The following is a 25,747-nucleotide window of genomic DNA, read 5'->3' as shown; positions in this document are numbered from 1 at the left end:
GGGGAAAAAAAAAAAAAAATCCAACCAAATGTATCTGCTAATCACTATTCTGATTTCTTTACTCTCAAATAGAAAAGTATTATGATAATTTATGATTGCTGCTGGATTAATGGCATGGATGAAAAAGAAGAGCCCCCATAACAAAATACAACAGCTTTTTCCTACATAAATTGCATATTTTACATAACAACATCCTCCAGTTTTTTACAGTATTTACCATAAAGTCATTCTCTTTCAATTTAGCAAAGGATGTTTACTGATGTAAATTAACATAATTCTGAAATATAAACTCTAAGCACTGATACACTGAAATTAGTGAAAATTTGCTTACAAAGTCAAAAATCTCCCCCTTTAAAGGAGTGACTTTAACGACTCAAAAGCATGCGTGTTCTCCTGACTACTTTATCCCCAGGTGGACTAGTCTAGGGCATGTGAAAACATTCATTTTAATACAAAGATATGGACTGTATCCTTAGAGAAACAACTATTCAAACTCACTGCCTCAAATTATTTTCTTAGAATATATCAGCAAACACGGGGAATACACGTAGCACAAAACCCATGATATGCTGAATATACTTGGATGTCTGGGAAAACATTTCACCAATACTACAGTTTGTGACAAATATTAGCAACAAAAACTGAGCATCAGTAAAAACTGATGAGAATGCAAGATAGCAACATTACTGGATATAGTTACATACATTTAAAATGCAGGCATACTTTTTTAATTATATTTTTTACTTTGCTTTTTATGTACCTTAACTTCATGACGAGACTACTTCAAAAGCAACATCAGATACATCTTAAAATTTTTCCAACTCCCAGGCTTGTTATTTCCAAGTTGCTACACTAATTATGTACCAAGTCAGAATAAGCACATTTAAATTTCTCAACGCTTTCTTCACTAAAAGAAATATTGAAATAAATGGAACCTAAGGAGAATCTGGGACAAGGAAATATCAGAATGTATATATGCTGATGTATCATAGTTTTATAAAGGCTTTCTTCTTGCTTTAAGTAATATAACTGAATAAACTAAAAATAAACTTACACATTTTCAGACTGTAATTTATTTTATGCTTATGAGAGAAACAGTACATAATTCAAAAATCTTGTGTGAGTCGTGAAACTGTTCCCAATATTAAAAACTTCTCAATAACAATTTTAGCAAAACATATTTTAAAAAGTGAAAATTTTAAAATGGGAATTCGAGAAGTTAGTCATCCTTCTTATCATTTTACATCAATGCCTAAACAAGCAAATTTGTCCATAGAGACATTAACATTTGGTACTGTTTAATTTATGACTAAATGATTACGCTGTATAATATTTGGATTGTATAAGTGATTGATTATAAACATATTTAAACTAGGAGGAAAAAAAGTGACCCCACCAAAAAGCAGACAATAAACGCGTTAGAAAAATTTCTAGATAGCTGATAGTATTTTGAAATCTGTGAATTTCAAAAATATACTATTTGAATATTAGAAGCCTTAAAAGAAGGCTGAAGCACTAAGGCTTATGACTGGTATTCTTTAATAAATGTAACAAAGCAATCTGGGACAGAAAGCACAGGATTTGATAACTATAACTATGTAATCTGTAGAAAGATCTCTGGAATACAGCACATTTGGTTGTCTAGTGGATATATCCCTCTGTAGAGAGGATTAATCACAATTCTTTCCATGTTGCCCACTACTATTTCTATGTATCTACCAAAAATTCCCCCAAAATTTAGAACATCACAGAATAAACATCTTAGGGGCAACCTCTGCCTTCCAAAGTGTGCATCTGCCACCTTCCCCAAGAAAGCCAGCTCCAGAAGTGCACCCTTGGGTGTGAACTCTACATAGATCTCCCCACAACTGGAACCACAAGTATCTGAGCCCATATCAGCAAAGCATTAAGCACTTCAACTATTTTCTGGCACGTGTTCTTCCTTTTTTCTTTCCATTCTCTCTCATGGGATGAACTGTAAATTCTGCATAACAATTAACTACTGTTGGTAATAAGCTACCAGGGTTTTTTTGTTTAATTTGGGGTTTAATTAATCTCTCCATATTTAGGTGCTCTAGGGGTGATTACATTAGAGGAAGAAAAAGCTGAAAAGTGTAATTTACTACTGGGGAAGATTTCTGATGATCCTTAACTTCCTGGGGCAGAAATTCCTACTTCATGCTCGGAAATAAGCCTTTGAAGAGAGATGTACTTTAGTCTTGTGACAAAAATGTTCCACTGCACTAGAGGAAAAGATTTGTCAACTGCTGCCCTCATTCCAAAGCTTTATGTGCTTTTAAAATAAACTGGGAACAGGGGACTGGAGTGCCTTTTAAATAACTTGTGAAAATACGAACCCGATTTAATCTTCAACAGGAAATCTGCACATAGAATAGAGAACAGGTTAGCCGACAGGTTAATATATTTCATAGCAGAAGTTCATGCTATGTTTTCTACTAGGTGGAATTTTTTTTTCTTCTTTTTTTCCCCCCAGGGAGAGAGCTACATGCAAAAGTTGATTAAATTATTGCAGCCCTGGGAGACAAACAGCTGCCACCGTGTCATTGTCTACTGGGATAGCGTGGAGCCTTCTAGACAACTACAAACAGTTTCATATTTATTCATTAGTATTACTATAAAAGACTTCAGTGATAGTGAGCTACCAAAAGGAATATCATAAAGTAGAATGGGCCTTTGCCTACAGGAATGCATTATCTGCAGCCAAAGGAAACTATGTGGTACCAGCAACATCTCAAACTACTATTCCTTGTTCACCCAAGCAATTCCTGACCTATTCAAATTCAGCTCCAAGGAGACGATAATTTCTAGGTTTGCGAAGGCTCTGTGAACATCACCACTTGTGGATTCCTAGTGCTTGCTCTGATGGCACAACCACGCTGCCATCACAGGCGTGGATGCACAAGTGGAGCACGTGCAAGGCAGTTTTACTGAAGCAATGCCAGAAGGAAACATTCTAGTTGGCCCGCAGGCACCACAAGCACCAGGGCAGGCTCTGCACCTCTGCCCAACCTCCTGCGCACATGCCCAAGCAATGCTGAGGTCCATGCTGTCACACTTTCACAGCTCTCAGTACCTGAAACTACTACTTCAAGGCAGGTTGGCTTCATCTCTTTCAACAGCATAAATATGCCTTGAGTCTCTCATCTTACATCCTTTTTGAGTTTTCCTACAGGTTATATACTGCCATTGACTACACTGAGACATAGAACTGTGGAACTACACACAAGATTTCTGGTGATTGAGGATCTTTGTCTGTCTGTCTGTCCCACCCAGACAGGCTTACTGTTCTAAAGGCAGAACTTTAACACACTGATACATCTTTCAGAAGAATATGAGAAGATGACAATGAAATTTCTGACCTCCACATACTGATTTCAGGATATTAAGTCATTATATTGTAAATGTTCAGTCTTTCATCCAAAGACTCCATTCTAAATTCAACCATTTTAAACATGCTAAGCTGTCTCCAGAATGCTTTTTAGCTAACAAATGCCAATATTCCCAAGGATTTTTAAACAACTAAAAATGGGTATTTAATTGCACTTTTAATTGAAAGAGGTATATAATTACACTTTTATGCAACTTAAGTTTGTGGGTTATTTCCATGGTGTTCAGTTTTCAATACAAAACCTCGTTTGTTAATTCGTGTTTCCCTGTGTTTTTCCCATCTTAAAGGGAAGAAGACAAAAAAAAGATGATCCTGTCTCCTCCTTCCCTTGGGAATTTTTTGGCTGAGCTAGCTTATATTATGCTTGCACTTTTAAAATATTTTTTCTCTGGAGAAAGACTCTGCATTTCTGTTATCTTTTTCTAGTATGTTTTTCTATGGAGTCCTACCTAATTATTTTCTCTCTTTAAATGTTTAAATTAATCCTCCTCAGATTTAGCTTATGTTTTTGCACAGTAGTACTTGGCACTAACATTATTGTTATTGTAAGTATGATTATGTAAAGATAGGAGAGACATGAGACTGGCAGAAAGAAGTAAAATGTTTTCTAACACACGAAGCTTTCAGACACATAAGCCTTTCCTCAAGTCTGAGAACAGATGCAGGAAACCTCAGGCAAAGAACAGGTCAAGATCAATTTTGAGTTTAACTTATGCTACATTATTTTATAATTTGAGAGAAAAGGGTAGTTAGTATTCTATTGCAGATCTGGACCATATGCACATATCCTTCAGGATTTGTTTTTGGTTTTGCTTGTTTGTCTATAGACTGCTGAATATACTTCTGGGGGGTCACTGGTGGCACTTCACCCTTCCTGACGTCTTGAGGGTGACAGCATCACCTGTCCTCACAAGCCTGTGAAGAAAAATGTTTGATTTTGCCACCTTGCAGTTCTTTTTGCCTGTGTTACTGATAAGCTCGGGAACAGGCTGCTTAGAATACAGTAGCAAAACATGCTCAAAATTACCTGAAAAAGAGACACAGGATAAACACATGTGAAGCAAGTGAGCAATTTGCCTTACATATGCAGTTGTTGGATACAAAACTGAACTTGCAGCTTGAAACATGAAAGAATTTCCCCTGACTTTGCTGAATGTTGATGCTTCTGTTTCCTCATTCTCTGTAATTCCACTGGGGATCCACAGGATTTTGCCCAGGGGAGTTTTAATGTTATCCACAAATTGTAGTCAAGAGCCAGACAAGTATTAAATAATATTCATCTCCATATCAGAACACCTTTTACAGCACTAGACATTTTCTAGTGTAGGTCTTCCTTCTTTTGCTATTACTGTATTTGTCATAACTAAAAATTATCTGTATGTACACTTCCAAATCATAAACATTGTCACTTAATTATTTTCTGTGCAATTCATTTTTACCACATCTTTAAAAAGTAAAAAATACATAAGTTGATATGCTTCCTTTTCTTTGCCTTTAAAAATAAATAAATATATATATATATAGGGAAAGAAAAAAAATAGTCCATTCTAACAACATTTCTAAGCCTTGTATCAAGAAGACTTAATTAGTAGAACATGGAACTAATGAAAAGCCAGAAATCAAAGGGGGTGATAAAGGAGAGCAGAATACATACACAAACATGAAAAGAAACTAAACAATCCCTTATTTCTGTGCTTGAATTGTTAAAAGAATTCCTCCTCAGTGACAAAAAAAAAAAAGTATAATAAAATGGATGGCAGCTTGGTAACACTACATTTGTTCTTCTATATGTGGAATAATTATATAATTCAATCTTCTGGACTCCACTCCCACACAGAACAGAGGTATCAGATAAAAGCTCTACCACTCCTGGTAATACTAATTACAGATGTACTGCCTCCATGAATGTCTATTCTTATCCTTTATAGCAGCAACACTAACTAAAAACAACTGCAAGCCTGTATATATTACACCATTTCAGATCTATTAAAGTCCTTCTGCTTTCAACCTGCAATCTGTTTTGCTGGTTTTGTTAGTTTTTCAGATGAAGCACTGGGATGCACACACTGTACTTGATGCACTATGAGTCAGAAGCTCAAGCCCTTTTAAACTGTTTCCTTCACTTCAAACTTTATGATCCTACAACTTAACGTTTAGCCAACCTAAGGTCTGCTCACTGAAACAAAGGTTTCTCAAACAGAAATATTTGAAATTTCATTTACAGTGATAACTAAAGTTAAAAAATTTGCCCCGTAGAACTTCCACATCTTCCTGCAAATTGCAAAATTACCTCAAGGTTTATGTTGAGCTCTCTATTACCGGAGAGAAACTATGAAGAAAAACCTTGTTACTTACGAACAGGCACAAGCTTGTTAAGTCACATTTCATCTTTCATTGTTTTTCAGCTACCCTATAATTGCTTTAATAGCTCAGTCTGTACTTAGCCAGCAACCACTGTAGTAATTCTTCCATACACAAAGTTGTCACTTGATGTTTTATGAGAAGACTGTATAAGAAATACGTATGTTAGGGAGTTTGGATTCCACTGAAATCTTGAAAGAGAATATAATTTTTTTCTTTTTTAAATACGAGCAGATTTTTAGGGGGTTAAGAATTATTCCCTATTGTTCCACTCTGAATTGATCCATGGCACTTTTCAAATGAAGAGATTTTCTAAAGTCCTTTGCACTGTCTACTCTTATCAACAGGCAACAGGGTCTATGCGTCTAACACTTCTCATGAGCCACTCATGTAAAAGTCACTTTCATCAGTTAGAGAGCACGTGAATTTTAAAAACAGTTATAGAAATAATAGTGTTTAAATTTACTAAATGATTTGCTATTTATGAGTCATTCCTTTCACCTGCTCTGTATCAAAACACTCACAACTGATTTTTTCCTACACATGAAATAAACCTAAAACATTTGCTGCACTTGCATCGTCTTTATATCACAAGAGTATCACAGCTACATGATCTGTAAGTCACTCAGTTTACTAAGGTCATCCGATTTTGGTGTAGCTCATGGTATTTTTTTAAAAAAAGAGAAAAATTGTTCTGTTATTTAAAACTGTTTCACGAGGAGTTCTTTTTCCAGAGATTATATTTTAAATGATAAACTTTTACTTTCTAATGAAACAAAAGTTTATCTTCTGAGAACATTCACCAGTATCAGCTAAAGCCTCATAAACCCTCCATACTCAAAAAGATAAAATGCATTTAAAATTAACTTGCTTATAAGTTCCAGTGGTATTCACAGAAGTGGTTTTGCTGTACCACAGTAACTTTCCTAACTAATTAATTTCTTTTTGCTTATATTTGCACTAAATCAAAAGACAGCCCCTCTGTTTTATCATCTGAGGAATGTCAAGTAACCTGTGTTGTTTTACCCAAGAACAAAGGAAGTCTATTAGCTACAAGAAGAAAAAGCAATCAAACAAAAAAAACCACTACAGAGAAGGATCATCCGTATTAGGTCGCGTGTATCCCTGCAAATCTGCAATTCAAAATTTGAGATACTATTGTTTAAATGTAGCTGTTTAGACTGAGCAGGAAGAAATCCCAAAGCTGAGCTGAACTGGGCAACTGGAACTATGTAGCCTGGACACTTACGTTGCTTTTCTGACCCAAACTGGAGTGTCTGCACTCTTATGTCCAACAGTGCCTAAATACACTTAATTTTTCTGGTCATTCTTTACAAGCTGGTTTGACCAATGGAAAATATGAAAAATGTCAACTACTAATTATGTTGTTATTATTATGTGCTGTAATACAAAAAGCAGAAACTGAGATAAGGCTGAATATATCACCGGCACTACAACAGACACAGGGGACAGACCTGCTTACTCTAAAGTACAACGATTAGAAAATAAGAAACCCATTTTACAGAAAGTGTAAAACTGAAAATCCTGAAAATTAATATAAACCTAGTGCTGAATTTAAAAAAAAAGTGGCTCAATCTCAGTTAGCATTAATTGCTGCATTTCAAATTCACTAGACACCCTGAAACATTTGTTCTCAAATAATTTGCTCGCTATCACACAGGAAGCGTGTGGAAAAGTCAGGAACCGAACTGAGATCTGTAATTAAATATATCTAAACACATGAACAGTGCTAATTTATGTAAGTCAATAACAGTCCTACTTCTTAACAGTTTTATTTTTGTCTATCCTATCAAGTTTGAATTGGTAAATTTAAGTCTAAATGCCTAAAAAAAGTACTTGATAACTTAGAATAAAGCTGTAGATTATAAAAATTATCACTGGTATCTAAAAACTAAAACCACAGAATTTTAATTAAAAATTCCCTGTCTCTCATGTAAAGCTAGCTTTAGTTGATACACCATTAATTAAAACAAGAAGTAGTTCAAAGGAAGTAGATACTGCTGAGGAAACATTACCACTTACAGACTTAACTACATATATCCAGTAATGTCATCATTCCAGAAATCTGTGGTTGTTTTTAAATTACTTGAGCGTGTGTACTGTGGTTTGCCCCAGGGTGCTGGTTTTCCAGTCACCCACCCTGGGGACCTAGTTGGAAAACGTCACGGCTCCTATCCAGTTCCAGCAGCTTTTCCACAGAGGTGGGCCAGTGCAAGCCAAAGCCATATCCAAAATGGTGCTGGGAGGAGTTGCCCAGGGCCTGAGCCTACACCCCAAAGGCCAGAAACGTTCCTAATGTATCCACTTCTTTGTCACAGTAAAAGCACCCTAAGCAAAAGGAAGATGGACATTCTAAGAAATGTGCCTTCAAGTACAAACCAAATACTTATCATCTACTCTCAAATCTTAACCTCTGCACTTCCCCCTTAAAGGGGGAAAAGGTATGTATCTTAAAGCAGAGTAAAGGAAAATTAAGAAAAAGCTGCTGCTTCTTGGAATGCAAAACTGCAAAATGCCAAATATACTGTTTTCAGAAGCAAGTGAGAATGTAGTGCATTTAGCCTTTTTAAGACTGGCCTTCTCAAATACACAAACTAAGAGACTATTCAAGAGATTATTATAGATCTTTAACATTTACTAGTAGTTTCCAGTCCTAAAGGTTCCCAGGCACCAACTGCATCACTAGATTTAGCTTGCCTTTCTTAATTTGGCACAACTAAAATAAGCAAGATATTTCTTTTGATATCTTAAAAAGAATTAAAAACAGATTTAGTATACCTACAAAATTCACTGTAAAAATACCATGCTGTAAATATATGTACAACAATTTTTTTTTCTATTTTTCTTCAGGATAAGTATATTGGTCATTACTGGTATTATACCTTTTAGTATTTTAGAAATCTACCTCTGATAAAGGTGAAATTATGAACATGTGTATTTCTATATAGACACACTAGAATATTCTGATTAAAATAGTGTTTCATTTGTTTTGCATATTTCTCCCCTATTTTAATTGTTCATTAAATTTATCTAGCCATTTTAATAACAGGTGTCACCAATAAAGGTAGCAGACCTCTTACAACAGTGTTGCTTAATTAATTACTAAGTTCCAGTTGGCACAGATAATAAGAGATACAGTTGTGAATCAGAGAGATGACACTTAAGTATTTCTGTTTCCATATCTATACAGTAGTCCTTTATTTTATGGATTTAAAAGTCTATAAATATTAACTAAAAATCTCCAGTAAATAATATTAACAAAAAATGTGTATTATTTTTCTGACAAAAACGTCAAGGGGAGAGAGATCTAACAAATCTTCTTGCTAGTCATAATTCCAGATAATACCGTATTTATTGAAGTTTAAAATTTTGGATGTACAAAGTTCTCCTGGTCAAAGCAGTTACTGTACCAGCAGTTTCAAAAAACTCCAAAAGCCCCAAAATACTTCACTGAAAATAGCAAGCTTTGCTTGCTTGGCAGAGTTGGCAGAGTTATGCATATTTTTTAGATTTATCAAAACTTGCAAAAACACATGTCTTCTCTTTTATGGGACATCACGATTGCTCCATTTGTGGTAAATCTGCCCTGGGACACAGTATTTTACAAAGAAAATTGCATTACAATGGCCCACATTGTGCCATCTGTTTTAAGAAGAACTCTCCAGTGATTTCTGTAGAGAATAGTCTTAAAAAATAAATGGAACAAGATGTCCCAAAGTACTTTTTTTACCTAGCTTAAATACTTCTGATGAAAAAGATTCTGAAAAATTCACAGTGCTGTAGCATTACCACTAAGTTATCTTCTTAATCTTCATCTATTCCCAAATAGGGGAGAAGACAGGCAGACTGGCAGTCACACATGGGACACCTCCACGGCTGCAGAGGCAGATAAAGATCCCTACAATGCAGGAGTTGCATGGGGAGTCCCATCTTTCCCAGCAGACAAGACCTGCTGGCTCCCTTCCCTTCCGCTCACATGCCCATCAGTAACACCCTGCTGCCGCAACAAAGGCTGTGGCAGCAGCAGAACAGCCAACAGTATCATCCATATCAGCAAAAGCAGCCAGGCATGGGGGAGTGGACCTAGAGAGACCAGATGGCCATGAGCAAAAAAGTCTGGGATACAGCAGTCCCTCACCATTGACCGCTTATCTCGGTCATTCCACAGGATACATGGCAAACAGTGTGGATGCCACAAAGGATCACAGTGGGGAAGGGAGAGGGACCTTGCTTTCAGTCTGTGTCAACACTGAACAAATTTCATCATTCCACACACCTTAAATGCACTTCACCTGCTCTACAGAATATCAAAAAAGGAAGAAAATATTGTCATGTCTTGTTATTGTCAACTCTTTTAAGACTACTTCTCTCACACAAAATGCAGCTATAAATTTTAATGCTGTGAAAACACCATGGCTTGCCTTCTTTACTTAGTTTTGAAAATAAGATCTCTGTAAAATACCAAAGTAATCATAAACTTCTGATTTAAGTCCAAAACAAAAACTTTAAGAGGCATACTATCCTTATTTACACTGCACCAGAGCTCTTATTTTACAACAGATACACAGAGGAACATCCCCAGAAATCCCCATGTGAGGTCATCTGAAACCTCGTTCAAAAGAACAATAACCTTCTGCATCAGTACAGCTTCGTGTTATCTCATATCTGACTTACGATTAGGAAAAAATCTTCCATTAACTTCATTAAACACTGATTATCGAAGAATTCCGATATTTTCATAGCATAACCAATGCTCTTAGATTATTAGTGGGTTTTAGTCAAATGGTCTAGTTCAAAGGTATTGTACTCATTTACACAGTTGTCCAGATAAACAGCAGTAACATTATAAAATACATAATAATACAGCAGTAATTATAAAATACGTAAGAGGTGTGCTGAATCTAACTCCCACTCTCAACACATCACACACAGATACCACTGGTTTTGCAATAACACTTACAGGTGTTCTGGGTTTGGGACTGGTTTGGTGTTGGTTTGAAAGGTAGGGGGCATTTTTTTTTTTTTCATATTAAGAATTACTTTAGTCATGCAGACGATGCCACTGTCAAAATAGCTCCAAACTGAAATACTAGTAATAAAAAAAGTGCCATGCAAAAAAATTGTAAGAAAATTTCCAACAACTTAATATGAATTCACAGCAATTGCAACATCAGCATGAAGACACATCTTTCTTTCCCTTGCCAGGGAATCTTTCCCCCTTCACACTTTCCAGACATCATAGCCTTTAACTTATCCTTGATCCCAGCGTGCTGCTTTCTTCTAAGCACCACTTCACATCTCTGTAACTGGATGTTGCTCAAACACTCACCACAACATTTTGTTTGTTGCTCTTGTGATCTGGAATTCAACAAGGGCTTAGTTTATGCCCTCAAACAAAAAATTCCTTGCTCTACCCATTCCAAAGCCACAGCACATAGACTCACTTACAGACTGAGAGCTGTCCTGGCTCCTCTTACCCTTGAGAAGGAATGTGCCCATCTTGAATCTTCCACCTTCCATTCTCACATTCCGATGCCTCCCTCCGCAGCACAAGAGAACCCGGCAGCTGCTGCAGTTTCCTGCTCTGACTGTGCAGGATGCGGTCACAAGATTTCCACCCAGGTCAACAGGTTTTCCCAAAAAAACGCAATAGCATTTCCAGCACCTCTCAAACCCACACAACCATTTCTCTCTGTCTTTTTACCTACCAGGAAAATGATTCTAAGCATCTCTCTAACACACACACACAAAAGGAAAAACAAAAAAGTCAATGACAGATTTTATTTGATTGCATGTGGTTGGTTGTTCCTACCAACTTTTTCTGCTGCTTTGCTCTGGCAGTCAATCTGTTGTCTGCTCGCAAACCATCTTTAACAGTAGCACTTTGGCTCTCTAAAGAAGCAATCCTCAAGGAGTGCAGTTTCCACAGAATAATAAAGTACATTCCGTCATTTAAAAAGCAAAGGCTTGTTCAACCCTGAGCATCTTTGCCTAGGACCTGCTTGCTTTTACACAAGGCTGAAATTTGAGCCCCAGCACTTGGCAAACAGGAGTGCAGACTGACTTTTCACAGATCACTAACTGCTGTAATCTTCCCAAGTAGAAAAGTATATATTTTGAAATGGAAACACACGAAAACCGCTCTGAAATTAGAAGTAAATCAAGCACAACTGTGCATATGACAATCCTGTTTGCACCTGTCCACCAGTAATCAGATGAGTAGCAAATCACCTTCCCATGCACTGTGTCCATATGGACCAAACCTGACATTCACAGAAACTGGGAGAAAAGATGCACAGTTAAGTCAAACCTGGAGCTTAAGAAACATGGAGGCATCCTGAAATTTTACTGGAATTCCATTCCAGAAGTGGGGGAGGAGAAGTCCTCACTATGTGGCAATAAGTATTTGAAAATAAAGATGTAGATTTTATAATTCTCCCTCTTTTTTCCCTTTATTTCATATACACAGCAGTCCTCCACAATCTTCAGGAAAGAGGGAAAACAAAACTACCAAAACCCCAAAAAACAAAAAATACCCAAAAATAGCTAACTGGCCAAGCAGAAATCCAGTTTCTCTCTGCTGCAGTCGCTTCCACTGCGGTCACCACTGGCAGTGCCCTGTCAGCCTTTGGGATCAGCCCAAGCAGCTCCCACCTTCATGGTTACTAATCCCTGGAGTGCTCTATCTACATCCAGTGGAAAAGAAAAAGCAAGAACAGCTCAAGGACATGAAGTGAGGAGATAGCAGTCAGAGGATGTAAGACGTGGAGTATAAGACAGACATGGTTGGAATTTTCCTCAGTTGCTCTTTTGGTGGTCTGTTTTAAGAAATGCAACAGGATTTTTTTCCAAAATACCATTTTAAAAAGGGTGTACAACTAGGTGAGTAACTGCACTGAGCTCACCTTCTGACACACATTTCACTGACTGTAAAATAATGGGCTAGGAAGAAGCTTACATACATAGATTAACACTTATTTTACAAAACTCTTCTGTGTATCACTGAATATGTATTTCCATGTGGTATAAAAAATATGTAACTGTTACTAAAGCACTCCCTAGATTATATTACTACGTTTCCATAACTCTAAGATTCTTACCACCATGACACCAATGCAACAGTAAAAGCTACTATAATGCATGGTTGATTAATAACATACAGCAGAATAGAGGAATAACAGTGATCAAAAGAGCCACATCTGCAGACTGATGACAGAACTGTTCATTTTCTAAGATTTAATGTATGTATTTTTACATATTCCTAGAAAACGGAGTTGTAATCACTGTTCCAATATACAGCAAGATCCAGACGAATGGAAAAATAATTTTAAAAGTTCAAGTGTATTTTTCTTGTACTAAAAATAAAAAAAAAATTACATTACATTCACATCTGCACACACACATCTTCTTTTATGTACAAATCCATTATCAGGAAAAAAATCATCTCACGATCTGAATGTTATAAAACTAGTATCAGATCCATACATCTCCTGGCTTCAGTTCTCCAAAACGAGAATGACGTGATGACTGCAGCAGGACATTTCAAATACAGCTCGCTACAAAATCCCATGTTACTGACCACAAGTAACTTAACTGAAGCCTCTCTCAGGGACTACATACCACGAGTGAAACTCCTCCATACGGCAGCAGCAGGTCCACGCGCAGAAGGAAGGTCATTGACAATTTCAGAGGCATGAATTTGTCAGTCTAAATCCTAATGTCACTCCTTCAGAGTATCAGTAAGTTAGAAGCTACCTGCATACGCCTTCTATGCATCTGCTACAAGGGCCGTAATACAAATATAGCTTAGGGAAAATATACAAAAAATAAACTTGATGGACTTTGTCAAGATATTCACAATACCAGAGATCACATGCCAATAGTCAGCATTATGATGCATTCATTTTATACTGTATATAATTTTTAATGTAAAACTTTGAAGTATAGGAAACATTACACAGTCTAACTCAGTATTTCAGAATAAGGGAAAAGTAGTAACTGGAATCCAACAGCACCAGCCTTCCTCATTTACTATTCCCTTGTTTCATCATATTCACCTTTGCAAGTTCAGATCCATAAAATAACACATTGCCTTTTGATAGTGTTTGTTATTCATTAATTTTACTAGCCCTGAACATTTCAGCGGTTATTATTAAATACATCTCTTACTGAGCTACAATTACTTGGATTCCTTTATAGAGTTAATTTTTGTACTGTACACCTAACAGGGTGGCACCAGTCTACCTCAGTAGTTCAGACTACCTATGAAATACTGGCCAATATTTCACTTAGATTCAAATAACATGTCACAGAACTGTTACTCCTACTAAAAGGATTAAATAAATGATGTAATGGAAACCTATATACTGTATTATTTATAAGCACTATTATTTACAATGATAAGTAGTGCTTACAGCATAATTTATGGGAATTTTTTTTTTTTTTTTCATTTAAGTGCGATCACCAACTTCACAGAAGTGCAATTCTTGGAAACAGACTCCCAGTGAGAATAGTCACGCTTTCGAATAAGAGGTAATGTTGTTCCTATCTTCTCCAATACTTAAATTTAAAATAGCAGACCTTAAAAAATTCTGACAGTAACTGCTTTGCTTAAGTATCTTTACAGATGAGCACATTAGGCATTCAAACATTATCAACGTATTGTTTTATTGTACCCTAAAATTATCTCTGTCTTTTGCCCTCTTTCTCCTAGAATTATTGTTTTAATGTCTTGGTCTTGCATTATAAATCTTAAGTTATTTTTTTAGACTGTAGGGAGACATTTTGTGGCTTGTGGTAAGGGTGTGCAAAACTGATGCTCAGTGAACCCCATTTGAGTGAGGCATCTATGACAAGGTTTCCTGAGGGTGCAAATGACTAAACACAATGGTCCATGTGATCTATTCCAGGTCCATGTTCCCATTGCTATATTAAGCTATTAAAAGAGGATGAATATGGTAATGTTGACTTTTTAATAATAATGTAATATACAGTAAATTATTTAGTAATAATACATGCACGCTGTACCAGTTACATACAAACTCCACTTCTGCTGGGCATATGATCTAGATAAAAATAACACTTCTGTCAAGTTTTGGACTTCATCCAGAACTAATGTGATCCCAGTTAGGATTATTCACTTGTTTGGGAACTGTTTCTCTAATTACCACCTCAAAAACTTCAATTCCTGTAAGTAATTAAACCGTAATAGATACCTTCTGACAGCTATAAATTTAATCATGTTCACAACATACTATGAATGCTGGCATATTCAGCACATAGTCAATATAAAATTATATAAGAAAGTGTGCATACATATATATACAACCATTTTCTACATGGACAAAGTCAAGGTATTTACATATTCTTCAGCAGAAGGTTAACTATTTTGTATTAGGTTATGATTAGAAGATTAGCAAATAGAAAAACAACAAAAAATCTAAACATTTAAAAATAATTTTTAAAACATTTTTATTTCTAGTCATTCCTTAAATAAGTTTACTCAAAAAACGTGATTCATTAGACTGTTGTGAAGTTAATATTTTAAATAATTTTGTTTACTGTGTTCTTTTAATTCACAAAATAAAACACCCATTCCCAATGGATGATCAAATCATTCTTCTACTTGTTATTATACCCATACCAATGAAACATTTAACACAAATCCCATAACGTTTTTAAGGACTGATACAAGAAAAGATTTAGAAAGTTGAAACAGAATTTAGGTATAATATAGGCACTATATCCCCTAATAGCCCAACTCTCCTTTCTCTTGCTTGTTAATGCTGCCCTCCACTTCCCACTGGAATAGTCTCTTATGTCTCAGCATTGATGAATATAATGTCATGCACATAAAAAAAGTTCTAGCTGCTAGCTGTACACTTAAAGTGATGAGCAGTGAGCTCATCAGTGATGAGTTATCACTCAGAAATAAAATTTTGGAATCACAATCAGAAAACAGCAGATCAGTGCTCAGCAGCATTCAAAAAACCCCAAAACTATTCAGAAAGGAAAAGTGTATAAAACAATTTATTCCACTGTACAGATCCCTGGTACACCTGGACTTTCAAATTGATTAGAACTGGAAAAAGAAAAGACAAAAAGATAGAGCAACCTGCTGCTCATAAGGGGGAGGAAAAAGAAAAAAAAAAAAAAAAAGATTATCATAGAATGGTTTGGGTTAGAAAAGACCTTAAATATCATTTAGTTCCATCCCCTCCTGACATAGGCAGGGACACCTCCCACTAGCCCAGGTTGCTCAAAGCCCCATCCAACCTGGCCTTGAACACTGCCAGGGATGGGCAGCCACAGCTTCTCTGGGCAACCTGTGCCAGTGTCTCACCACACTCATAGTAAAGAATTTCTTCCTTACATCTAATCTAAATTTACCCTCTTTCAGTTTAAAACCATTAGCCCCCATTCTATCACTACACTCCTTGATAAAAGAGTCTCTGACTTTCCTGTAGACCCCCTTTAGGTACTGGAAGGCCACTATGAGATTTCTCCAGAGCCTTCTCTTTCTCCAGGATGAAGAACCCCAACTCTCTCAGTCTGTCCTCCAGAGGAGATGCTCCAGCCCCCTGATCATCTTCATGGTCCTCCTCTGGACTCACTCCAACAGGTCCATGTCCCTCTATGTTGAGGGCCCCAGAGCGGGACACAGCACTCCAGGTGGGTCTCACGAGAGTGGAGTAGAGAGGGAGAATCTCTCCCTGAACCTGCTTGGTCCCGCTTCTCTTGACATAGCCTAGGATACAATTGGCTTTCTGGAACACAAGCGCACATTGCCAGCTCAGTCAGTTTTCTATTCGCTACTACACCCAAGTCCTTCTCCTCAGGGCTGCTCTCAATCCATCCTCTGCCCAGCCTGTATTTGTGCTTGGGATTGCCCCAAACCCACATGCAGGACCTTGCACTTGGCCTTGCTGAACTTCATGAGGTTGGCACAGGCCCACCTCTCCAGCCTGTCCAGGTCCCTCTAGATGCCATCCCTCCCCTTCAGTGTGACTAACTTGCTGAGGGTGCACTCAATCCCACTGTCCATGTTGCTAACAAAGATGTTAAATAGTGCTGGTCCTAACACTGACCCCTGAGGAACACCGCTCGTCACTGCTCTCCACCTGGATATCAAGCCATTAACTGCAACTCTTTGAGTGCGACCATCCCACCAATTCCTTATCCACCGAATGATACATCTGTCAAATCCACCTCTCTCCAATTTAGAGACAAGGATGTCTTGTGTGACAGTGTCAAACGTTTTGCACAAGTCCAGCGAGATGACTTCAGTTGCTCTTCCCTTTTACACCAATGCTGTTACCCTGTCACTGATTAATTATCTTTCCTTCTACAACACCCACAGGTTGAAGATCATCACCACAGCTGTTCTGCCTTCAGCTGCTCAAACAGCTTAAAAACTTTCCAGACTTTGTGCTTTTCACAAGGAATTTCTCTTTGAACAGCCTTACCATTTCTTACATATTCCTAAAACATTTAAAGGGATTCAGTAGATACTGGTTTTAAGTGTTTGAGGCATTTAAGTTTTATAAAGAAAGCAGACATATAGTTTCTATTTATAGAGGTTCTACACATCTCTGTATATGTCCACCTCTGCCAATGCATCATTCAAGAGAACTGGGTCTCAGTCTAACAATTTTTATATCAACATGCAATAATGAGCTACCATGTGATTCACATTAATAAATTAGTATCAAGCATGGTTATCAATGCACATGCTGATACGAAAACACAAGATTCAGCAAGTACAGAAAATTTTCATATTGGAACACACGTATCAACTTCCCCGCAGAGGAACAGTATTTTATTCCTCCATTGGTTAATAATTTGCTCATAGTTTAAAAGAGATGGCACCTGCTTTGCCAAATACATATTTGCATTTCCAAAGAATGAGAGCAGTAAACAAGACAAGGGGAGGAGTGCTGAAACTTTTCCTGAATAAATTAAAGATTAATAATCTCTAAAGGGAAGGGATGAAGCATTTGAATCTGAATGAAAACTGCAGAACGTGCCAAGAGATATGTACAAGAATTGGCAAACTTTTCCTGCTTGTGATGCTCTCCAGTGAAAGCTGGCCAAGAACGTAAATAATGCAAGATGAACCAGATCCCGACCTCACAGCAAACCTAAGGAGTTGTACCGTCAGGACACATAGAATATTTAGGTCCATTTTTAGTACAAGTAAACAAAGCAAGAATATCTTTCAGTTCAGTAATTGCTATCGTTATAAATCCATGCTTCTCAGTAGTTTATTTTGGATTTTGCAAATAATGCTTTTATTTAATTTTATCCTAAGATGGTAGATGAATTAAAGATGAATTACAGAAGTTTTCAAGGTTTCTAGATGGTGAAAGCTTTACTCCACCCCTATAGCAGTGGTTAGCTTTTTAGTTAGGGTCCTGGACGCAGAATTCACTGTCTTAATATATCATCACGTGAGGATACTGAAAGAGTAATAGGCCTTATCTTCCTTTAGCTGGACAGCATTTTGAGAGACACTAATGTAGGATCTGAAATTAAAAAGCTTCACTGAATGATCAGAGTTGATCAGGAATCTGCCCTCGACTGAATTAAGGTCAGAGGGAGTATGGCCCAAACCCTGAAGGAATGTTCTTCAAAAGTATAAGATCTTTTATATGGCTCATATATTCTTATTAGTTTCCTCTGGAGCTATCTGCTCATTAATCTACACTGAAATATGATTGAATATGTTACTGTTACTTGGAAAAGTGTATTTCTATGATTTTACAAACTATTCTGTCATTGACAGACGATCTATCCTGACCTCCGTCTCATCAGACCTGAATAAGAATGTACACAAATGCCTACAAGAGATTTGAATTTCCTCTTTTTCATGAGAGATGCAACTAGATATAAAGTGCCAGATCATCCATCAAGATTGTTTTTTTCAACACCAACAGAGACGTGAAAAACACCATACTGGTGCACTGTAATACAGGGTAGAAAAAATGTCTTGATCACTCATACAAGTAACCTCACAAGCTGTTTTTATAATTTCTGGATGCATAACTTATTTATAGGAAACAGTCTTTGACAGAATATAAAGCTTTTTTATGAGTCATTATTTTGAATTCACAAAGGCAAAAAAAAATTCATAACTGACTATGGTATTTTACTATGTAAGGAATACCAAATAACCACTTGGCATTTTCAATTTAAAGAAGTAAATGAATATTGTTATCTGAGTAATCTACTGTGATTAACAACACCTAATCTTCAAAACTGGGAGATTTCCCCAGGATGCCTCCAGCCATTTTATTTATATGAAGAAATAGTTGTGTCAACAGAGCTAAGCCTAACAAAGGGCACTACAAGGTTTTATCTCTGTTATATAAAATATTACATTGCTTAGAAGGTTTGAATTCTTTTACATAGAAGTTGTAAGACTGTTTAAACTCAGACCTTTTCGTGAGTGTTTTTAAAGTAAAAAAAAAAAGCAAGATGATCTACTGCCCCTCCTACAATGAGCAGAAGTCACTGTAGCACTATAGAATTTTAAATTTACAACAGGGTATGAAAATAAACCCAAGCACAGCCACAGTAGTTTTTCAACCTGAGTCACATGTTGAACAAAGTAAAACTAAATTCCTGTGCAAGACTTTGTGGTTTCAAAGTAAATCCAGACTTTCAGGAAATTCTATAATTTTATTTTACATTAAAAAGTGTTATTGGAATATTTTCTGTCAATGAGGAATTAAGACAGAGGCTTTTTTGATAAAAGCATGTCATAGCCACTTTTTTAAAGATAAAAAATGGAAATGCTCCAAAGTACTTGTTTATTTAGTTATATTTAAAAATAGGTCCTTTGATATTTAACTTCTGGTATGGGGCCCATTCTAAGCAACTACTTTTTTTAAAGGCTATTTTACTTTGTGGTTTTTTTCAGTAATACATGTAGAAGATCTGATACAGTCTTCAGAGTTCAATTCTCCCTTACACTTCTCCTTCTAGATGAGAAAATACCCAAGGGTACACTTTATCTCACCCAAAGCCGGATGCTTTAAAATTAGACCTTAAACTGTGAAAGAGTCATTCCAGCCAGGCACCCTTTACAATTAATTGAGACCTGAATACATCCGGAATGTACTTCAACTGACCTATATAGGATGCTCATCTTAAAATTAAAATTTCCCTCAGCAGGTGCTTTTGTGTTTCCAGTAGCAATAATAGGAGAGACAGAAGGTAACCAGATGGTATTTAGATACTGAATACAGCACAGATTAGTCTAATTTATGTATATTTTAAGCATTATCAAAATTTTTAACTCTACATGATGACTAAATTATCAAAATACCAAGAAACAACAAAAGTAAAAACTTGAGTGAAATAATTATAGGAGTGCAGGGAAACAGCATCCTGGCTATAATGAAAGTGCTTTATCCGAGTTTTACATTTCTAATCTTAAACCTTTTCACGGAATTCACTTGCTTAAATCCTGTAAATTTTAGAAAAATAATTTCTTTGAAGACTATCCTTGAGGAAAAAAGAAAAATGTAAAAAGTAACAATTAAACTCCCTTTTGCATACTTAATTTATTCCTGTCTGTAAGCACATATTTGGCTGGTTTCATCTACTTCAGTATAAAAATTTTTTGGCTATTAATTCTGTTATTTCCCTTTTTAATTTTTTTTTTTTCTTTTCTTCTTCCTCCCCTCTTAGAAACATCCTTCTGGTCTTATCCTAATATTACCTCCCATTTAGTTGAAAGCAAGAATTTATGCAGAAAAGCTGAGAAACTCCACCATTAAAGAGGCAAAAGACTCCACAAAGAAAAAAACAGTAGACTTTTGATTCTTGTAATGCAGTGGTTCATACCGCCATCACTTTTCCTTTCAGAAGGCAAGACAGGAAAGTCTGCTGATTTCACATCATCCTTGATTCTTTACTGAGCAGATACAGCTGTCTTAGTATTTGCCATTTCTATCTTTTGCTTAAATTTAACTTGTCAACCATCTAGGACCAAAAACATACAAATATGTAACTTGCACCAGTGTACTGGTTTTGATTGGGATAGAGTCAATTTTCTTCATGGAAGCTAGTATGGAGCTATATTTTGGATTTGTGCTGAAAACAATGTTAATACAGAGATGTTTTTGTTATGGTTGAGCAACGCTTACAGAGAGTCAAGGCCTCTTCTGCTCCTCCCACCATCCTACTTGTGGGTAGATTGGAGGAAGTTGGGAGAGGACATGGCTGAAACAGCTGACCCCAACTGACCAAAGGGATATTCCATACTGTATGATGTCATGCTCAGCATATAAAGCTGGGGGAAGAAAGAAGTAGTGGAGGACATTCAGAGCGATGGCGTTTGTCTTCCCAAGTCACCGTTACCCATGATGGAGCCCTGCTCTCCTGGAGATGGCTGAGCACCTGCCTGACCATGGGGAGTGGTAAACAAATTCCTTGTTTTCTTTGCTTGTGCATGTGGCTTTTGATTTACTTATTAAACTGTCTTCATTTCAACCATGAGTTTTCTCTCTTACCCTTCCAGTTCTCTCCCACAGCCCACCAGAGGGGGGGAGCATGCAAGCAGCTGTGTGGGGCTTAGTTACCAGCTGGGGTTAAACCACACAGTGTTCAGGACTGATTTCAGATAATTTCCAAACTTGAACCAGTATAAGCATCAGAAGCGTCCACATGGAGACACAATTAGACCAAACAGAATGAATTTGACTAGTTGTTTTTCCTTTATGCAACATGCTTTAGAAGACAAAGGAAAAAAGGATCAAGTTTCTATTATCCATGTGAGTTCTCCACGATCCCCAAATAAACCATGACTACATTGGAATTCTTCATAATGTCCCACAAGAAAACCCAAAAGGGAAGCAAAGCACCATTTCACAGGCCAAGATACAGAATTCAATGCACACAGTGCAACACAGACTTTTGTGAAAACCTCATTATGTATCTGCTGGGATTCCTGCTACTGTAAGGACTTGAGAGTCAACTATTAATTACTAGTACTGAGCACTAAACATCCCATTGAACATATAATGAAAAAAAAAATAAAAAATCACAATTTCAAACCAAGTAAGCAAATGAAAATCAAACAAAAAAATAATAAAAAATAAAATCACAGCAGTTGCATCAACTAGAGATTCCTACCAGCACACATAAAAGGTCCATTCCTGAAAATTAAAATCATTAACAGACAAGAAGTATCTAGAGATCATTTTATTCATGGTTTGTTACAGTAAATAACAAACAACCTAAAAATAAAAAGCTCATCTGTCCCAGCAATTAGAAGTCCAATTAGGAACACTTAACTACCAAATGTGTCTGCAAGTTTGCCTTTCTTTGTTTTATTTACTTTTAAAAAAATAGTTTAGGACAGCACAATAGTGTCAGAGTTGTACATTTATTACATTCCAAACTGGTATTAAGAGGTTGGACAAGAAATAATTAAACAGTCTCCAAATACTTACATTTGTTAAGCTTTAAAACTTGTGGCTAACTAACTAAACAAGACTATATCCCCTCAGGGCTAAACTGCTTGCAAACACGATTCAGAGAAATCTTCTATTTTCTTCAGAAACAATTAAAAAAAAAAGAAAATATGTTCTAGATTGCATAAAGCTGTTTTACTGAGTGTTTGGGGACCGTTAGTCATCCTGATTTCAAATAATAACTAAATAAATACTTTACTTCTCAACTTCCTAAATTGGTCTAAATACCTTACCTGCATCAGATCATTTCTATCTGTCATAAGAGCATCATTAGTCTAATGAAAACTAGGTCAGGTTGACAAACTGATTATATCAGTTTCAAAACACAAATTTGTAATTTTTTCCACTCCTGTAGACAAGTTATCAAAAATAACTACAAACATCTAATTATTTTCAGTGAGACCCAGCTTCTTAATCTTTCCTCCAGTATTGTGAATTTGCTGGTTTACTCTAAAGCTAGTTCCCAAACAGAAAATTATTCGAAACACTCTTATGAAAAACTACAATTATGGACGAATAATTGTCTTAACTCTACTATTACTGTTACTAATTATCTTATAAGTGCTGCAGGAAACAATGGACAAGAGCTCTCTGACTGAAGAAACTCACAACTGAAGGTTAACAGATCCTTTTATGGGGAATTCTTCTCAGAGAAAGAAATTTTTTTAACCTTTTATATCATCTCCTATGGATTAAACAGGCTGTGAAATGCTGTAATTCCTACAGAAAAAGTCTTAGAACTAATTCTGTGCAGGTATTAAAAAAAAAAAAAAAAAAAAAAAAAAAAAAAAAAAGGCTCAGCACATTTTACTCATTTATTTTTTGTTTGAGACAGTAGTGCAAAACTCAACTGGCAACTCCCGAAATAGACTGAAAACCTTACTTGACAGCAACACGAAGTAGGGAGCTGGAATCCAAAACTAATGATTTCAGGAGGTCAGCAACCTGCTCTTCAGTAGCATTGCGCTCTGTTGATGTCTCCCAGATTTCACATTGTAACTTTAAAATAAACATAGATGTCTTTCCCAAGTACCTTCTCCTTTCCAGGTAAGGTGTGGCTGAAATTCTTTTGCTCCTGCACACCAAACTACAAGTCTGTTATTTGTGTTTTCCTCTCCCTTATGATCACTGTCACTCTTCCATAATTCTAGATACAGATGGAAACTTTTCATCACACACTTTTCACAGCAGTCCACGACACCCACGCTGACAAAAGATGAAAAGATACAGCACAAATACAGGTATCATCACATAAAATACTCTTTAGAACCAAGTTAACTCTAACCAAGGAAACATCAAAAATAAGTGAGGCTTTAAAACGACTTGTTAAAATTGCACGCAGAAGGTGTAACTTATCAGTGATCTAATTCATAACAAGGATTCTACATGATAACAATTCAAAGCAGATGAAACATTATGTATCATCTATATATGCTGTTAACATTTATTAATTACAAAAAACCATAACTTAAACTCATTATCTTTCATTCTGTAGGTGCCAATCACAAGAACTCAGTGCTACTGTCAAGCAAGCACAACACAAAAGTCCAGCCCAGCAAGTTTTCCAGTGTGGGCCTATTACTACCTTTAATCCCAAATGTACTTAAACTCTGCTTTAGCAAAATGCTGCTCTAGCAGGTCTTCTGGAACCCTCTTACTCTCTTCATTCCCGTTCCAGTGATTTCATACCACTGTCAAGAGGTACCCAGACCTGTCATAAAGCATCACCTGAATGACATTTTGCTCTAGAACAGAAATGGTGCAGAATGTCCTTATGAATAAAAAAAAAAAAATCCGGATGCCTAGTGCTCTTCAAAACAGATACTAACCTTGTTACTTTCAAACTACAGAAACTGTTCAAAAATTACTTAGCCGTTCATTTATGCATTGCTACTGAGCACCGGTCTTTGAATGTTTTGAGACACCTATAGGTGTTTACAAAAGATTACTTCAGTTTAAGTAACAGTAACAGTTCCTAGACAAACATAAGAAAGTGTGTTTTTTCCCTAAACCTGCTTAAAAGCAGCAACTTCGGTTGTTTGCAGGCACTTAATTAGATTAACAGATTTAGGCCCCAAATATTTCAAATTCGTAGCATAAAATATCTCACTCCACACACGTTTAAAAATGTTGAGTAATTGTTTCAGGATTTCCCTGCCATGACAAACAACAAAGTCCTTCCACCTTGACAAAAGAACAAGAGATGACACAAACCCCAGGAGGAAAGCACTGCTTTGTGATGCCCCATGTTTCTTGATACTTGTTTTCATTCTGTACCAGACAGGCATTTCAAGCTCTGAGCAATACTGGATTATCACTTTTGGGAGAAACAAAGAACTTCTTCCCTGTCATTTTATCCATAAAGCATAACACAAGTTCATTTATTTCAGAATGCATATTAGTTTCTCGGTATAGATTTTTTTTTCAGATGTATAGTGCTGTTTTAACATACGTAGAAGCATTATACCATTCAAGTACAAAGAGCAAAAACTACTACCTTGCCACATTAGGTCAACTGACCCAAATGGGAGTAGAAGAAACGTTTAGTGGTTTAAAAAAAACCCCACACCACATTTCTCCTGACAGAACTACTGGTTTTCCCCATCTTGTTGCATTCCCTTTCTCAGTTTATGACAGAGATTTTGAAAGCATATATTCATCTGCTTCCTGAAGTTACGTCAACCGGATAAAATGACTTTTGAAAATTAATAAAATTCTCACTAAATTTGTCGAAAAGCAGTCAAATAGAAAGAATTAACTGAAGACCCTATAATCTGCTTGTTTAGCTAGGGAAAGAATACTTATGATACAGTAATCTTCTGAGAAAAACCTTTCATCCCTTTCAAACACAGGATACTCACAATGAAAAATGTAATCACATGCACTCCTGACAAATAAAGCTCTTTCCAACAAAATGAATCAAAGCGACACTGGACCACACAAACCAATAATAAGCTGTATCTAAACTGACTTCAGACATCCACAAGTTTTGTCAATTAGCACTGGATTTTTAATTCTTCCTTGAAAAGACCTTAGCCAGGCTGTCTGCCACATCAACGCTCGAAGTTTCAGCAGACCAGCCTTTCGAGCCCAAGTTTGCAGTTGCATCTTTTGTTTGCTGCCCTCACGACGTTCGCGCCCGCGCCGCCTCCTTCAGCAATTCACCGGTTTGAACCCAGATACCACCGACCACCCGAGCAGCGCCGGGACCGCGGCCGGGGATGAGCGAAGCGACGGAAGTCAGCGAGGCAAACCGGCATCTAGAAACCAAAGCGACGGGCCGTGACGAAGGCAATGCAGCACGGCCAGCTACAACTTTCTGCTTAGCCCCTCCACTACATCCATACCCGCCCCCCTACACACACAGCCCCCCCGCCGCCCCCGGCTCCGCGAACGCCACCAGTTCAGCCGCCCAGCGACTCGCTAACTTACTGCAGTGCGATGCAGGCGGAGGACACGCACGGCCCTGGGACTG

The 25,747-nt window shown here is 36.8% G+C and overlaps 1 protein-coding gene across 7 annotated transcripts in view; it reads right to left on the bottom strand.

Annotated features, from left to right (window-relative positions):
• The window catches only part of DGKB (diacylglycerol kinase beta), a 358,512-nt gene extending 332,768 nt beyond the window's left edge, over window positions 1–25,744 (bottom strand). For all 7 annotated transcript variants that reach the window (XM_026843216.1, XM_026843218.1, XM_026843219.1 and 4 more), the window contains exon 1: window positions 25,705–25,744. The gene's annotated coding sequence lies outside the window, so the exon portion shown is untranslated. The remainder of the gene's footprint in view (window positions 1–25,704) is intronic.
• Window positions 25,745–25,747: the final 3 nt, after the last annotated feature.

Source organism: Athene cunicularia (assembly GCF_003259725.1).
Source record: "Athene cunicularia isolate RWA chromosome 2 unlocalized genomic scaffold, athCun1 chr2_part1, whole genome shotgun sequence".
Taxonomy (NCBI): Eukaryota; Metazoa; Chordata; class Aves; order Strigiformes; family Strigidae; genus Athene; species Athene cunicularia.
This window is presented reverse-complemented; position numbering and strand designations above follow the sequence as displayed.